Source organism: Pimephales promelas, chromosome 8, assembly GCF_988280905.1.
Source record: "Pimephales promelas chromosome 8, fPimPro1.hap1.1, whole genome shotgun sequence".
In the NCBI taxonomy this organism is placed as follows: Eukaryota; Metazoa; Chordata; class Actinopteri; order Cypriniformes; family Leuciscidae; genus Pimephales; species Pimephales promelas.
The window spans coordinates 37007224-37024505 of NC_142776.1; the positions used below are offsets into that span (position 1 = coordinate 37007224).

General features: G+C 37.1%; 1 protein-coding gene across 1 annotated transcript in view; it reads left to right on the forward strand.

The window, feature by feature from the left end:
• Positions 1-502: 502 nt before the first annotated feature.
• Positions 503-17282, forward strand: part of cdh22 (cadherin 22) — a 289056-nt gene continuing 272276 nt past the window's right edge. Inside the window, exon 1 of the mRNA XM_089134499.1 lies at positions 503-748. The gene's annotated coding sequence lies outside the window, so the exon portion shown is untranslated. The remainder of the gene's footprint in view (positions 749-17282) is intronic.

The window sequence follows — 17282 nt, forward strand, 5'->3', positions numbered from 1 at the left end:
TCCAGGATTTTTCTCCATATAATGGACTTCAATGGGAACCGGATGGTTCAAGGTCCAAAAGACAGTTAATAACAGTTTCAGATGCAGCTTTAAATGTCTTTAAACGACACCAGACGATGAATAAGGGTCTTATCATGCGAAACGATCGGTTATTTCAAAACTTATTCCAAAAATGTAACTTTTCTAAGGACAAATGCTAGCCTTGCTCTATTCTGTGAGGCACGTTTACAACGTCACGTAATACGTAATTACGTTCACAAGGTCACGGGCGACGTAGCCGAAAGTACAGAGTCAGTGTTTACAAGTTGAACGCATAGGTTGAATGTGCAAACTAGCTCAAACACCGTTTACAAAAAAAGGAATTACAAGGAAAAACAAAGATGTCATACGATTTTGATTGTGTACTTCCGGCTACGTCGCCCGTGACCTTTTGAACGTAATTACGTACTACGTGACGTTACAAACGCGCCTCACAGAAGGGAGAAAGGCTAGCATTTGTCCTTAGAAAAGTTACATTTTTGGAATAAGTTTTGAAATAACCGATCGTTTCGCATAATAAGACCCTTATTCATCGTCTGGTGTCGTTTAAAGACATTTGAAGCTGCATCTGAAACTGTTATTAACTGTCTTTTGGACCTTGAACCATCCGGTTCCCATTGAAGTCCATTATATGGAGAAAAATCCTGGAATGTTTTCATTTCTTTTCGACTGAGGAAAGAAAGACATGGACATCTTGGATGACATGGGGGTGAGTACATTATCAGCAAAAGTTTTTTCAAAAGTGAACTAATCCTTTAAGTGTACCCTAAAAAGGCGGATGTTGACGTATGGTCAAAAGACGTCCCAAGACGTCAGTTATATGACTTCTTGGGATAATGACAAAAATGACAAGATGAAAGTGTATAGTGCAGAGTATATTCTGACTCAAACACTGAGCTCCAGTGCCTGTTGTTTGGAAATCCACTTAGTGTTAAGCGAACTGATTTTAAGTTTTCACCAGAGCAGAACGATAGTGAGGTCTGACAAGCTGGAAATAATTAAAGCTTTAAACTAATGGAGTCATTAACCTAAGACAGTTCGTACCCGCGGTTAAAACGGCATTGTTAAAACGTGCAATTAAAGTGATTGTGTGAAAACTGCACAGGGGTGTTTTCACTTCCAGCTCATTTGACTCTAATGTGAAGCAGCTTCAGATCTCCTGCACCTGTTGGAGGTTTTAAAGAGTGGCATTAGGCATCAGCGATGTTCGGATGTGGTCACCTGACTCGCTCGCGGCGGGCGGCGTTAATCGCATTAGCCACTGTCTCTCGGCCTCGTGTGGTCTTGTGGACCGCGGCTGGAGGGTTGGGATTAATCGCCCGTCTCTATGCAAAGCGAGAACTTAGAAATTCAATCCTGAGAAGAAGTGTAATGAGTGATTACAGAAACATTTCACTGCCGCTCGAAGGTTAGCTGGGAGAAGGAGAAAAATATGCAGCCGAATGCCTTCATTATTTATTTATCATTATGGAATCGTAGTGTAGTGAATCGTGGGTCCGTTATAAGCCTAACAGAGTTTAATTAAAACACACTAGAACGCAGAACAGGTGGTAGACGGATCCAGTTCTTCAGGATATAATGTTCATGGACGGATTTAAAACAGCATGCCGTACTTTCAACGTTCAATCAAGTCTTGGTGGATACAAGAATTAATCCTCATCCATTTTGCATTTGAAAATAAAACAATTAAGACAAATTAGCCAAGGATATTGTAAGGAAATGGGCTGTGGAAGTGTTTAGACATTTACAAATGATCTGACTGGATTGTCTGTGATTTAGAAACAGGTGAATATCACAAGAACATCCATAGGTTGCATCAACCCGATCTCACGACCAAGTCGTACGAATTCGACGAATGATTAAAAAGTGGCTAATTCGTAACAATTCATACGACCTCACTCGTACGAATTAATCCAATTTTGCTAAATCGTACATATTTTACGAATTGACCAATTCGTATGAATTCGTACGAATGACCTACCCCTCACCCCGCCCATAAACCTAACCATCACGTGGGTTTAAACAAATCGTACGAATTAGTACGAGTGAGGTCGTACGAATTAGCCACTTTTTAATCATGCGTCGAATTCGTACGAATTGGTCGTGAGATAGTGTTGGTTGTATTTCAAATATCAAAAACTAAGGGTTTATTTTACTATGATACTATTTTATTTTATTTTCAGTCAAATCTTTTGTAGATCTATGCAGGTTTCATGTGTGTATATATTTCTGATTGTTTCATTTGAAAATATGTCAGATTGTGTACTCAAGTGGGGTGCAAACAGCAGTTTAACATTAAGCCTTTTTCTTCTCAGATGCATGATGGGAAATGGACTGCCAAATCTCATCTGATGTGAGTACTCTCTGTGATAATATCAAGCTACAGTGATTCATCAGAAGGTAATCACTCAAGATCAACCGATGTGGTTTAACCTGGTTCTTGTTCCTAACCTGGAGTCTGACTGCCACCAAGTTTCCTTCTGGATGACTCTGTTCCTATAGGAGATAAAGTCCATCTCATTCAGACTTGAGGCGTTTTGTCAGAGGACATGCTTCTTTCAGCTTAGCTTTTCATCAGCTTCCTTCGACTCAGTTCAGGTTAAGCCAGCTGTAGCATATGTCCCCGCTGGGGCTCCATACATCACCTCCGCAACCCGAGGAGAAAGGTCGAGCGAGGACTCTCATTTATTATTTAAATGGGGAGATTTTTTTTGAAGTCTCGGGCATATTTTCACTGCATGTAGTGAATCTGAGCTTTGACATTAAGGTTAATGTTCCTGTCAAGCACATTTAAGACAAATTTGCCAAGGATATCGTAGGGGAATAGGCAACACTGCATGTGCTTGGACATTTACATATTACCTAACTGAACTGTGATTTAGAAACAGGTGAATGTCACAGAAACATTCACGGGCTGTATTTCACCTATCAATAATTAAGAAATTCTATTTTACTTTGCACTGCATTGCTTTGAATTGAATTACATTGCTTTGCATTGAATTGCATTGCATTGCTTTGAATTAAATTTTATTACTTTGCTTTGCATTGCATTGCTTTGAATTAAATTGCATTACTTTGCTTTGCTTTGAATTGCATTGCTTTTTAATTAAATTGCATTACTTTGCTTTGCATTAAATTGAATTGCATTGCTTTGAATTAAATTGTATTACTTTGCATTGCATTGCTTTAAATTAAATTGCATTACTTTTCTTTGCATTGCATTGCCTTGCTTTGCATTTCATTGCATTGCATTATACTTTGCTTTGAATTGCATTGCATTGCTTTGCTTTTCATTGCATTGCATTGCATTGCTTTGCTTTGCTTTTCATTGCATTGCATTGCTTTGCTTTGCTTTTCATTGAATTGCATTGCTTTGCTTTGCTTTTCATTGCATTGCATTGCTTTGTATTGCATTGCATTGCTTTGAATTGAATTGTATTACTTTGCTTTGTTTTGAATTGCATTGCATTGCTTTGCTTTTCATTGCATTGCTTTTAATTGAATTGCATTGCTTTGCTTTGAATTGCATTGATTTACATTACATTGATCTGCTCAGCTATGCTTTTCATTGCATTGCATTGCATTGTTTTTGCTTTTCACTGCATCCCGTTGCTTTGAAATGTTGTTTTAGGTCCAATCAGGATGTTGATCCTTGGACATGAATACTTTACAAAATTATAGTTAGTTACTTGCTATTAGTCTTTAGGAAGAATATATAAACTTAAGATTATTGTCCTTAAAAATGTTGAGGTATAAATCCAATAAGTGCCTTAAAGGTTTCAGTACATGCAGCAGTGTGAAAAATCATATTCTTCCTGGTCTGAAATTCTCAAAGCAGTCCAGTCTCCCTAGAATAGACTCTGAAGCATGAAGTCTAAATCCAAATGAAATCTTCTAAAATCCAGCTGCAGTTTTCATAGGTGGACGCAATCCTCCGGGGCTCTTCGTACAATTCGCCGTTCAACCTCTTAGCCCTATTTTAATTGGGTAATAGGCAAAAAGATGTTTTTACAAGGATCAGAGGAAAAAGCAATCATACAGAAGTTTCACAGAGGAAGAATAATTAAAACACACTCTTACAGTCTTACCTGTTATAAATTGGCTGTTGAAGCATGGAAGTGCTGAATGGACACTTGGAGTTTAGTGATTTGGGCCATGAAAAATTACAAATCAGCATATTCGGTCCAGTAGCTCTCGATTTCACTTACAAAAAAGTACCATGGTACTACTATGTTTGTTTTAGACATACTCTTTGAAGCACCATGCAAATATAAGGTTATCATTCAATACCAAGGTGTTAGCATCACTTTACTCAAGGGTTTTACTTTTAAACCCAAATTTACGTAACTAATGTAAATAACCCGTTTGGTTCAAATTGTATATGTGAGATAAATATGTAAAAGTAATTTCACATAATATAAACCAAAATGATCTCAGTATCTCAGCAATAACGGCAAGTCAATTTTTCCAGTTGGAGAAATTTTGGTCCATTTAAAATTAATATTATGCAGATTAATGTAAATCAATGAAACAAGATGCGTAACAACATCATGTATTCATCAGATCTATTGCTAATACTTACTATTTGTTGTGCTGTTGTTATTTCCCCCACTCCTATTACAGTACGTCATGAGTTGAAAATGAACAAAGTCACACTCTAAAAAATGGTGGGTTGTTTTAACCCAACTTTGGGTCAAATATGGACTAACCCAGCCGTTGGGTTAAATTTTTACATTACATTTTTAACCCAACATTTCGGGTTTGTCCATATTTGACCCAAAATTGGGTTAAAACAACCCAGCATTTTTTAGAGTGCAAAGTTTGTTAGGAAAGGCAGAGTATGACCATGACTGTATGTAATATTGACTAAGCAATTACACACAAATCTTCCCTTTACGAGGCTCTCGGGTGTGTTATTCTCAGATTTACATGAATCAGGACTTCTGCTGCCCTGTATTCTTCAGTGGTCAAGCCTTCATTTTACAGCCACTTTTTGTAACAGACTTTTAACGACTTACTATATTTTTCCTCGCAGCGGCAGTTAAGGACAGCAAAAGTTTATGAAAGGGAGAGGTAAATTATTTCAGACAGCCGCCTAATAAAAGCGATCTCATAGCTCATATTTCAGCAAGCATTAGTCTATGTTCTCTGAGCTGTGTGCGAGCGAATAAGCAATACCTGATGGAGTTTTGGCTGGTGTGCCGTTTCCATTTATAATGAATGGTTAAATACAGAAGCACCTTATTTTACATTCTGCCGAGGGAAAAAAAAAAATCATGTTTGATTTATTTAAGTGTCAAATGATAGGAATAATATGTGTGTGCACATGCAAAATAAAGCACATTTTTACATTTTCTCAAGTAAACGGTGCTTGAGTCATGCAAAAGTTGTCCTTACGTTGCTAAGGTGTTGCTAGGGGGTTGCTAAGTGGTGCTTTCTTCAGAGTAGGTTTAAAGGGACATTGTGTAATATTTAGGAGGATCTGTTGACAGAAATGCAATATCATATAAACAACTGGTGTATAAAGACCTTACTTAATGAACAGTTATGTTTTTATTACCTTAGAATGAGCCATTTCTGTCTACATTTCTATCATACATGTCCCCTTACATTGAAATGCGCTGACATGCTTCTATGGTGGCCCTAAATGGACAAACGCGATCCGTCACTATGTTGTTCTTTGTGCAACGAAGTTAGCTTAAGTAAGCGAATAAAACACTGACACAATGAAAAACAGGTAACAATAATATTCACAATAACATTGTTTAACTGAATATTTAAGTAAACCTAAATTCTTTATCTTTATAAAGAAAGCTCATTGCTTAACTAGCTCCTCTCTGCTTTATCAGACAACAAGATCACTCTCTCGGCCACCGTAACTTCTGTTTGGTTGCAATTCATAACCTCACCACTAGATGCTGCGAAAAATGACACTGCACCTTTAAGAGACGACATGACACTTGGAATCAGCTAGATGCTTAATAACACTACATTTATCAATGTTTGGTTACACTTTACAATAAGCTCCCATCAGTTAATGATAGTTAATAAGCAAAACATGTTAATTAAACTTTGTTAACAGTGAAGCTTATATGACAAATACATTGGTTTTGAAGATTCGGACTGTCAGAGAGAGAGAGATAGAGTCTAGTCTAGTGTTTAGGCAAATTTCACTCTGGATTCTCGCAGGGTTTTATGAGGAATCACTGTAACGCTGTAACTCAGATATGGAGTTAAACACTGTGGACCGATGGCAAAACCTCCTCTCTGTGTTTGATCTTTCCAGAGCTGATTTACATTTGCACAGCGCACTGCTTAATCTACTCATTTGTCCTATCAAATAAAAGAGCAAAATGAGAAAGAGAGAGGGGTCGGAGATGTAAAAAGTGGTTTTCAGAGAAGTTTAGAACTGAAAATAGATGTTTGGCAGAGTCTGCAGTCAGTAATTGATGATATTGTTGCATAAACAAGCATGACTGATAGTGATTCTGCCTTCACAAACACCACTATTTTCATAAAATGTAACTACGGTATTATCACCCAGCTATTTGTATAAATTTATCACCCAGCTATTTATATAAATTTGTCAACTATTTGTTTATTTAATTATGTCCAGCTTTATCCACATACAGTACACTCTGTATAAATCAGTATATTACTAGCAAATCTCAACTGCTTCATTGCTTCATTGCAAAATCATGTACATTACATGTATATTATTGTCAGCTCCAATCTGCTTAACATAAGGCATGAGATAACAATAAACGTGACTAAAACTAAATATAGGATATCATTTTTTTATCTCATAATATTTAATTCAAATTTTATAATTTCGCATAAGACTTAGTAGCTATGTCAGAATTTTTTGCTCATAATTACTTGTCAACACAATTCTATAGCTTTTCTGTCATTTATTTCAACATTTCATTCTCACAATTTCTATTTTTTCTTCTCATAATTGTGACATTTTAAATACAAATTATATTATCGTCCCTCTTCAACCTGCTAAATACGACATGAAGTTATTCTTTTGACATTGACTTTATCTTACAATATTATATTTACTGACTTTATCTTAAGCCCTATTCGCACGGGATTAGTATTTTCTGGCGACCTTGTGTGATTTAGAAATTATTACTCCGCCACATCTGAATTTCACGTGGCGCATTCGCACAGGATTTTACTCAAATTTACTGACTCAAACTCGAATTGGCCAACTCGTAAAATATGTACGATTTAGTAAAAATCGCACTAATTCATACGACCTCACTCGTACGAATTCGTACGATTCGTCTAAATCCACGTGATGGGTAGGTTTAGGGGCGGGGTCAGGGTTAGGTCATTCATACGAATTCATACGAATTGGCCAACTCGTAAAATATGTACGATTTAGTAAAAATCTCACTAATTCATATGACCTCATTCGTGCGAATTTGTACGATTTGTCTAAATCCATGTGATGGGTAGGTTTAGGGGTGGAGTCAGGGGTATGTCATTCGTTCGAATTGGCCAACTCGTAAAATATGTACGATTTAGTAAAAATCTCACTAATTCATACGACCTTATTCGTGCGAATTCGTACGATTTGTCTAAATCCATGTGATGGGTAGGTTTAGGGGCGGAGTCAGGGTTATGTCATTCGTTCGAACTGGCCAACTTGTAAAATATGTACGATTTAGTAAAAAACGCACTAATTCATACGACCTCACTCGTACAAACTCGTACGATTTGTCTAAATCCACATGATGGGTAGGTTGAGGGGCGGAGTCGTCGTACGTATTGGCCAACTCGTAAAATATGTACGATTTAGCAAAAATCTCACTAATTCATACGACCTCACTCGTGCGAATTCGTACGATTTGTCTAAATCCATGTGATGGGTAGGTTTAGGGGTGGAGTCAGGGGTATGTCATTCGTTCGAATTGGCCAACTCGTAAAATATGTACGATTTAGTAAAAATCTCACTAATTCATATGACCTCATTCGTGCGAATTCGTACGATTTGTCTAAATCCATGTGATGGGTAGGTTTAGGGGTGGAGTCAGGGTTATGTCATTCGTTCGAATTGGCCAACTCGTAAAATATGTACGATTTAGTAAAAATCTCACTAATTCATAGGACCTTATTCGTGCGAATTTGTACGATTTGTCTAAATTCATGTGATGGGTAGGTTTAGGGGCGGAGTCAGGGTTATGTCATTCGTTCGAACTGGCCAACTCGTAAAATATGTACGATTTAGTAAAAAACGCACTAATTCATACGACCTCACTCGTACAAACTCGTACGATTTGTCTAAATCCACATGATGGGTAGGTTGAGGGGCGGAGTCGTCGTACGTATTGGCCAACTCGTAAAATATGTACGATTAAGCAAAAATCGCACTAATTTGTACGAGTGAGGTCGTACGAATTGTTTCGAATTAGCCACCTCGCCGCAGTTATTACAAAAGACTAGAGATTGTAAATATTAACAACACATGTAATGTTTTACCACCCATACATTCCATGTTTGGGTCAAATATAAAATGAAATTTTTAAACCAATGGTAAGGTTTTTCCATATTTGATTCAAACAAGCATTTGAGTGCAAATGTTCTAAAAATTCGTCCGTTCCTTGCATCAAAACAACATCATAGCTCAATGATTATGCTACATTAGCCTATGCACTGCTCCAGAAGTGTATGTTTCTGCAGATATCATTTCTGTCTTTGTGTTTCTGAAAGTTTGTTTGTCAGTGAGTCTCCCGCTACAGAAACAAACACCTCATGTAAATAGATGCTGTTTTTCCCAGCAGTTTTCCTGGAGTAGCAAGAGTCCGCTATCTATACTTCAGCAGAAGGCCGGTTCACCGACCCGCTCCTGGATGTTTGACGTTTCCACATCTAATATCCCATTACTGGTGAATGTTTCTGTTTCTGCTGTGCTAAATCTGTCATTCTGCCGCTGCCCAGTGTGAACGTGATTTAGCATATGGTGCTAAAGGCTGGCGTCGCTCGGCCTGGCAGGGGTGATGAACTTGAGGTAGCCGTCAAGGGCCTGTGTGTGTGTGTGTGTTTCTGAAAGCAGGAGCATCTGTGACCCAGCGGGGAGTGTGAAGAGGCCTCAGCACGACACAGACAGCGTCGGCTGATGTAGGTGTTACTCGAGGGCCGGTGGAAACGACTCTGACCGCGGGTTCGGGTAGGTGAGTGAGTAAAGGAGCCGCGAGTGTTTTCTTCTCCTGCAAGACTTATCATGTGTCGCAGCCGCAGAGAAAACAGTTTGTGTGTCTGGTGAGATATAAAGGGCTGTGAACAACAGTGCAAGTTTGCTTTTCATGCAAATTTTTAAAGGGAAGGTGAAACAGTATGGAAGACCATTTCTGCCACATAAGAAAAAAAAAATCATGCTTTGGTTAAATGTACACTCTAAAAAATGCTGGTTTGTTGACCCAAATTTGGGTCAAATATGGACAAACCCAAATCATTTAAACATTTAACCCAAAGGCTGAGTTTGTTTGTCCATGTTTGAAGTGTATGTCATGGTACAATGTAATTGTAAGATAAGAAGGTCGTAATAATTTCATTATGTTCACATTCATTTCAAGTCAAAATTATGAGACTTTTTATCTTATAATTTGGGCTTTTCTTGAAATAATTTTGAAATATTTATGACTGAAATAAGAAGTAAGTCTGTTATCTTATGACTTACAGTATGTCCGATTCCCCCCCCCCCCCCCCCCTCATAATTATGATATAGGCCTTCCTTAATCTATATCATCTTATAATTTGGCATATTTTCTCATAATTTTATGTTTGTTTCATAATTTACATTTTGTCTTAATTCCACATTATGCCATATCTTCAACATTATCATCTTATAATTTGGACTATTTTGTCACAATCTTAAGGTTATTTCATGATTTAGATTTTTTTCATAATTTCACATTTTTACGTCAACTTTATATCTCATAATTTGGCCTATTCTCTCTTAATTTATAGTTTATTGCATAGTTTAACATTTTATGTCATAATTTCACATTTTAAATTATACCTTTTACTTTAACATCTCATAATTTTGACCTTTTTGTGTCATAATTTTGACTTCCTATCTCATAACTTGTACTTTTTCCTTATAATTTTGACTAGACTTTATTATGAGATGGAAAATTGTGAGAAAAAAAAAGTGAAATTATGACATAAAATGTAAAACTATGCAATAGACTTTTTCTCTCTTCATTTCAACTTTTTAATCTTATAATTATTAAATTTTACAAAGCATGATTCCATATACCGCTCATCTAAATTCATGTCACGAATCACCTGATCGGCTGTGTTTTCTCTCCGATAAGGCTTTAAGCAGTTGATTAGTTCCACAACCAGCCGAGTTGACCTGATTAATGGTATTTTGTAATGAAACCTGCGCTGGTTTGCGTGTTCAAGCTTGTTTAACGGTGATTGATAACCGGCCGACCACAATAGATGAGGGACTGAGTAATTCAGCACGGAGGGGTTTGTATTGGCATTATCATTTGTACGGTTTTTGAGCTGTTCTCGGGTCAGTGAGGTGAATCTGATCGTTTGTGGTTCCAGTGGTCTTTTAAAGGAGCGATAACTGCTGCTGTTCTGTTCACAGAAATCTGTGTTTAATGACACCGGTCCCATACTGGACACAGATATTAAAATCAAAGCACTTATATAACCGTTTTTTTTTTAAAGGCATAGTGCACCCAAAGTCATCATTTACTCACTCTCATCTTGTTACAAAAACCTGTATGAATTTCTTTCTTCTTCTGAACACAAAATAAGATATTTAATAATATGTTTGATTGCCAACATTCTTTAAAATATCTTCTTTTGTGTTCAGCAGAAGAAAGAAAACAACTTGAGGGTGAGTAAATTATGACAAAAATATTCATTTCTTGGTGCACTGTCCCTTTAAGGGGCAGAAACCCTTGCTTTTAGCGACACCAGTGGTCATTAAGGGAACTGCAGGCAATTTACTGCTTGTGCTCGCACAATCTGATCATAGAGATGTGGATGTTTGCAGCAGCTCTGCAATTCACCGGCTTTGTCAACAGATGAGGCAATTAAAATGATCATTAGTATATTTAAAGTCCCCTTACTCAATAATTGTATCTCTTAAAACTCATCTTTGATCACCAAAATGACTTAAGCGTTTTTTCCCCTTAAATTCTTTATGCCTTAAAATAACTTGAATGTAACCTGACACCCTTGCCTCATATAGTATACGCAGTTCTATGAATATGCAAATGATCCCCGCCTCCACTCACTCACTCAGCTTAGAGTTCCACTCACAGTTGATCTGATTGGTTACAAGGTCCGTTTGTGACGGCCAGCGATTTCAAACCGTGTTTTTGAGACTGTAAGCTGAAAATACTCAGCAATGCTGTCGACTTATGAATTTACACATGGTTTGTCTTAAAGCGTATTAACAACATCACTTAAACATATTAACAACATTAAAAGCTGGATTTTCACCACAGGGGTGACTTAAAGACTAATCTGACAATGAGAGACTATATGAATGAACGCCTGGCGTTGTAAAAGCATTCGTTTCATGTGCCATTAAACGGAGAAGAGGCTCTCGGGAGCGTGTGTAAACATCACATCCTTTTTATTTTCCCGGGAAAAACATCCCGAGTCTGTCACATAAAAATCAGTCTGGCTTTCATAGACAACCAGGTCTTTTCAACACATTGTTGATAATAAAGCAATTAATACATGCAAATTCTAACATTTACATTAGCCCCTTTAATGTTTCTGAAAGAAGGCTGCATTTATTTGATCAAAGATACAGTAAATGGGTAATCAATTTTACTTTTTTTTTCTATTTTAACATGTTTTAAAAATTTAATTTATTCCTGTGACGGCAAAGCCTCCAGAACAAACGCTTCTTTTTGTAATTTTTTTGGCTGTAACCTTGATTATATTATCATTAAGCAGCATTAAATTACTGATTAATTGTCCAGATTTTAGAAAGGCTACTTAGTTAACATGAACTCGAAGCCCCTCGGTGACATTAGCTGAAAAGTGCGATAGATGTGATGAACGATGAGTCTGATGAGTCTTTCACAATAAGACCAGGAACGTGTATTAGCTCAGCAAAGCTCCTGCAGGATGTGCTTTGATATTTGATTATATTACATAATGACATTTTTAAGTGAGATGGTGTTCAAATAGTTATTTTGTTCCTTGATCTCTCTCCTCTTGGAATCTTTGAATTCTTGCCACCGTTTCACTCTCGGATCAAACTCACCGTGAATTTCTCCCAGCGTGTGACATAATGAGCAATGCTGGGCGACACCAAAATGAAACGTATTGATTTTGTATGCGGTGCATCAAGCTTTTAAGATATTGCTTTCATTTTGGTAGAATTAGTGCTGCATGCTTTGATGTCTTTTATCTTGGGCCGCACACATGTGATTGCAGCAGAGGATGCTGGGTAACGCAGTGGACAGGGTGAGGTTACGGACCATCTAATGTTACATAACATCAGGGCAAGAAGGCATGCATTCTGTCGAGCATCGTCACGAATAACTCAAATCATGTGGCTTTTGTTAATATTAAATAAAAAGGGGACTCTTTTTGTGCAAGATTCTAAAAAAAAATGCATGCAAAGCACCACTGATATTTACTTAAAAAAAGGTATAAACATTTCTTGTTCATCGCATTTCTCGTTTTCATGTTGTACACACTTAAGGGATTGAAGCCTTTATTGGAGCTGGTCTTCATAACAATGCAGTTGCTCTTTATGGGAAACATTTCTAAATATTAAATCAAAGCCCAAGCTTTACAACTCCCTGAACAATATCTTGTACCCAATATCTTAGAAAACAAATAAAGCTGCGTGTATATGCTGTGAAATGCATTACAAATGGTGTAGTTTAGACTGCTGTCTGTTTCCTCACGACTAACCATTGATCACAACATGTCAGCGGTTTATAAACACAAATGCACATCCACGCTCTCGCTTTTCCCACAAGCAAGCATAAAGGCAGTCAGACTTTTGCAGATCTGTGCTTTGGGAGATTCAAGAACTTCAAACAGTCCAGTATGAAACATCTTGTTTTTTAACATACCAAAAATAGCCAAATACACACCAGATATATATATTATTATGTATGTAGTGTGTACATTTATATGCATGTAATTTGAAAATATTTTAGGCATTTTTTAATATATTTTGGACAATATTTTAATTCATAAATATTTAAAATATGATATACTTTATGATTATATTTTATTATTATATATATTTTTCTTACATTTTATTTATTTTGTGCAGGAATAGACTTCCCATACAAACTAAATGGATTCATTCAGCAGCTTACAGTTCATTCACAGATGCATTTATTATTTTTAGCGCATGTGCGTTTACCAAGATTCAAAAATAATGAGCTACTTATAGCCACTTTAATACCTTAAAGGGATAGTTCACTTTGAAATGAATTTTTGATATGTTTCAGCTTACCTCAAGGGCATGTAGGTGTCTTTGTTTCCGCAGTAGTTTAAATTTTGATATTTTTAGGTCAAACCGTTCTTGTCTGTCAGTCATATAATGGAGGTCTATGGTCACCACCTCAAAGAGCATGCAGAGAAGTCCAAATTAAACATGATTTAATGACTCGTAAAGACACGATACGAGTGGTTTGTGTGAGAAAACGAACAGTATTTATATCGATTTTACCTCTTGTAACCACAGCTACATCTAAACAACTAAAACATAAACTAAAACATACCAAAAATGTATTTAAACTATCCCTTTAAAGGGAATAACATTTCTAAAATATATTTTCATATAGCAAATATCTGTTCAACTTAAGTCCTGTTCAAACAAAATATTCTTTTATGAATTTTTTATTAAATAAAAATGCACATGAATAAAATCGAAATTTACAGTGCATTAAAAAAAATGCGGGATGGGTCGAGTAAGAGCTCAGTTTGTGTATGTGTTTATCGCAAAGCGGCTTTGAATGTCTTTCATCGCAAACAAGTATGTGGTGTGTGTTGAGTGCCAGTCCCTGTGGCGTCTCAGGATGAGTGATGTTGGCAGTGGAGCAGATGCTTCACGCTACCGTCTCGCAGGACACACTTCCACGCCTGTAAACAACTACTCGTTTCAAAACTTACACTCGCTTGAAAAGCTTGCAGGAACTTTTATTTGCCTGAAAAAAAATGTGCTGTATAAAAGCCCCTTGGTTTGAGGGCGGGGTTTTATCATTTAATGGATATTTCATTATTTTGTACTATATATTAGTGGTTGGCTGATGATTGATACTAATTTATGTACATGTATGTATTTGTAAAGCAAATTAAATGTATTTAAATGAAATGACATTTTTGGTTAAGAATAAATTGTCCTGAAAACATGGACAGGAGCCATTACATATACGATAACAGGACTTTTGAGACATTACAGGCTACATTGCATCTAAACTTTTGTATCTTAGTTTCAGTGAATGTTCATTGTTCACTGCTGATGTTCCATAGCAGATCCAGAACTGTGTGTTTTCCAACCCGGTCTCATCCCAAGACGTCATATAACTGACGTTTTGGGACGTCTTTTGACCATACGTCAATATTCGCCTTTTTAGGGCCCCCTTAAACGTCGGTAGATGAGGTTATGGGATCCTAACTCTACCCCAGACCTAAACCTAACCCGTCACCTAACTGACGTTAAAGGTAAAGCGTCAGTTGTATGACGGCCCGGGATCGCCATCTAGCGACGTTTAAGGGGGCCCTAAAAAGGCGGATATTGACGTATGGTCAAAAGACGTCCCAAAACGTCAGTTATATGACGTCTTGGGATGAGACTGTGTTATGTTTTCACATGTTTTTTTATCATAAAAGATCAAGGAAATTGTGTTATACAGCCTTAAATGAAAAAAAACCAACAACTTTTAACTGAACTTTTAACCTATTCTGAAGGCTAAATGTCTTTCGATATTCTGTCGTTCCATACACCTTTTGACTTTAATGATATAATACATTCAACTGTTATGTAATGCACAAAAGGCATGGAGAACAAAGTTCTCTTGAATTCTTCAACTTTTACATGCTCTTTGATTAAATAATTGAACAAAAAAACCTCCACACATCGCCCCTGTTCCTGAGCCTAGCTTACTGCCTTGAAAAATTCCCCTAAAATACAATACCTGTCAAACATTTTGAATTATTACGAATTTTTTCAACGTTTTTGAAAGAAGTCTCACCGTATTAGAGTGATTTCTGAAGGATCATGTGACATTGAAGACTGGAGTAGTGATTAATCACAGGAATAAATTGCATTTGAAAGATATTCACATTGAAAAGAGAAGAAAGAACACAGTTTAAGCGAGTTTTCTGTCCCTCCATTAAACGTGTGTATATACTGTCCTTGTCCAGAAAGTAAATAAAGACATCATCAAAGTAGTCCTGTGACATCAGTGGGTTAGTTACAATGTTTTGAAGCATCGAAAATACATTTTGCTCCAAAAATAACAAAAAAATACGACTTTATTCAGCATTGTATTGTGTTCCGGTTCTGTTGTGGATCCGCTTTCAGTGACGCTGCTGCTGACGTGTATCTGGTGCGTCCGTGTATTCAGGTTCAAATAAATATGTCTTCCTCTGTGTGGAAATCCTTAGACATGTTTGTGAAGATTGTTTTGTACTTGCGTCCCCCACAGACTGTAACCGGATCTCAGCCGCACCAGACCTATGTCAGCCGCGTCTTACGTCAGCAGCGACACTGAACGCGGATCCACAACACAACCGGAATACGGAAAACGTATTGCATTCACTTGAAGAAAAAAAAAATGTACTCTGTTTTTTAAGTTAGGCCTAAGTTAATTATCTCAGAATTACGAGCTAATTTTTCATGAAAAAAAAATGTTTTGCTCTCTTTTTCCGAACTAAGGAGTTAATTATCTCAGAATTATATTTTTTTCTGAATTAATGACTTGAGTGAATTTTTTTTTTCAAGAAAAATATACAGTATCCGAATTCTGAGATAATTAACTTGTTAATTCATAAAAACAGAACAAAAACTTTTTTTCCCATGAAAAATAATCTCGTAATTCTGAGATAATTAACTTGTTAATTCTGTTCCTCAAGTGAATGCAATACGTTTCTGTACCGGAAGAAAATACAATCCTGAATAAAGGCGCAGTTTTTGTTATTTTTGGACCAAAATGTATTTTCGATGCTTCAAAACATTGTAGCCTAACTAACCCACTGATGTCACATGGACTACTTTGATTATGTCTTTAGTTTCTTTCTGGACAAGGACAGAAGGGACAGAAATCTCTCGGACTAAATCTAAAATATCTTAAACTGTGTTTCGAAGATGAACGGAGGTTTTTCACTTTTGGGTGAATTAACCCTTTAAGGTCTGAATTCTGTCATAATCTACTTGTTTAATTGTTATCAAATGCGACGAGGGTGAGCAAATGCTGACAGAACGATGGTTTATCCCTTAAATGCTCCTCCCTATGTAGTCGGCTCACTAAGTTTTGGAACAGAGCAGCTCCTCAAAACCCCTTCCAGACAGGCAGAACGTATTTGGAAAGGTGTATTTTTCCTCAGGCAAGGCGTTGTGCTCTCCACGCTCTCTGTCCTGCAAAGGTGCTAAATCGATTGGGACTCCGGTTCAAGCGTCCGCCGTTTTCTGGAGGGCTTTTGGACGGCTTCCTTCTTTTCTGCCCCATCAGGATCGGGGAGGGAGCACAGATAAGCCGGTGAAATCTGGCCTTTCTCCCTACATAGGCTCTCGGCTCCTCCATAATTCCCATCTGGAGACGCATTCAAAGCAATAGGACTTAGCCGGGCACACACAGCGAGGCGCTGGGGAAGCATGCCTCACAAACGCTCTTGCAGATGAATTGCTTAATCAGAGGTAAATTGCTGGGAGGACGTGGAGGCCTATAACAGGATTGGTTTGTTGAAGGGAGCACAAAGCGGCTCCTTCCTCTAAGATTAGAACAGAAAATGTGACCTTCACACACCGAGACTGAGCTCTATAGTAGTTCAAGATCGCCAGAAATAACAAGCACAGACTTGCGAGGTCTGAAAAATGCGCTTTCTTTTGTCATTCTGCAACATAAATATGGATTGGAACTACTGTAAATGGAAATTACAGGTTGAACAGTTTATACTCAAAACAAATGTTAGCAAAAAAATGCATGTTGAGTAGCCATGTCCAAATAAGCAAGAGTCATGTAATAACTTTTTGTGTTTCGGTTTATATTTCATTTGTATTGCTC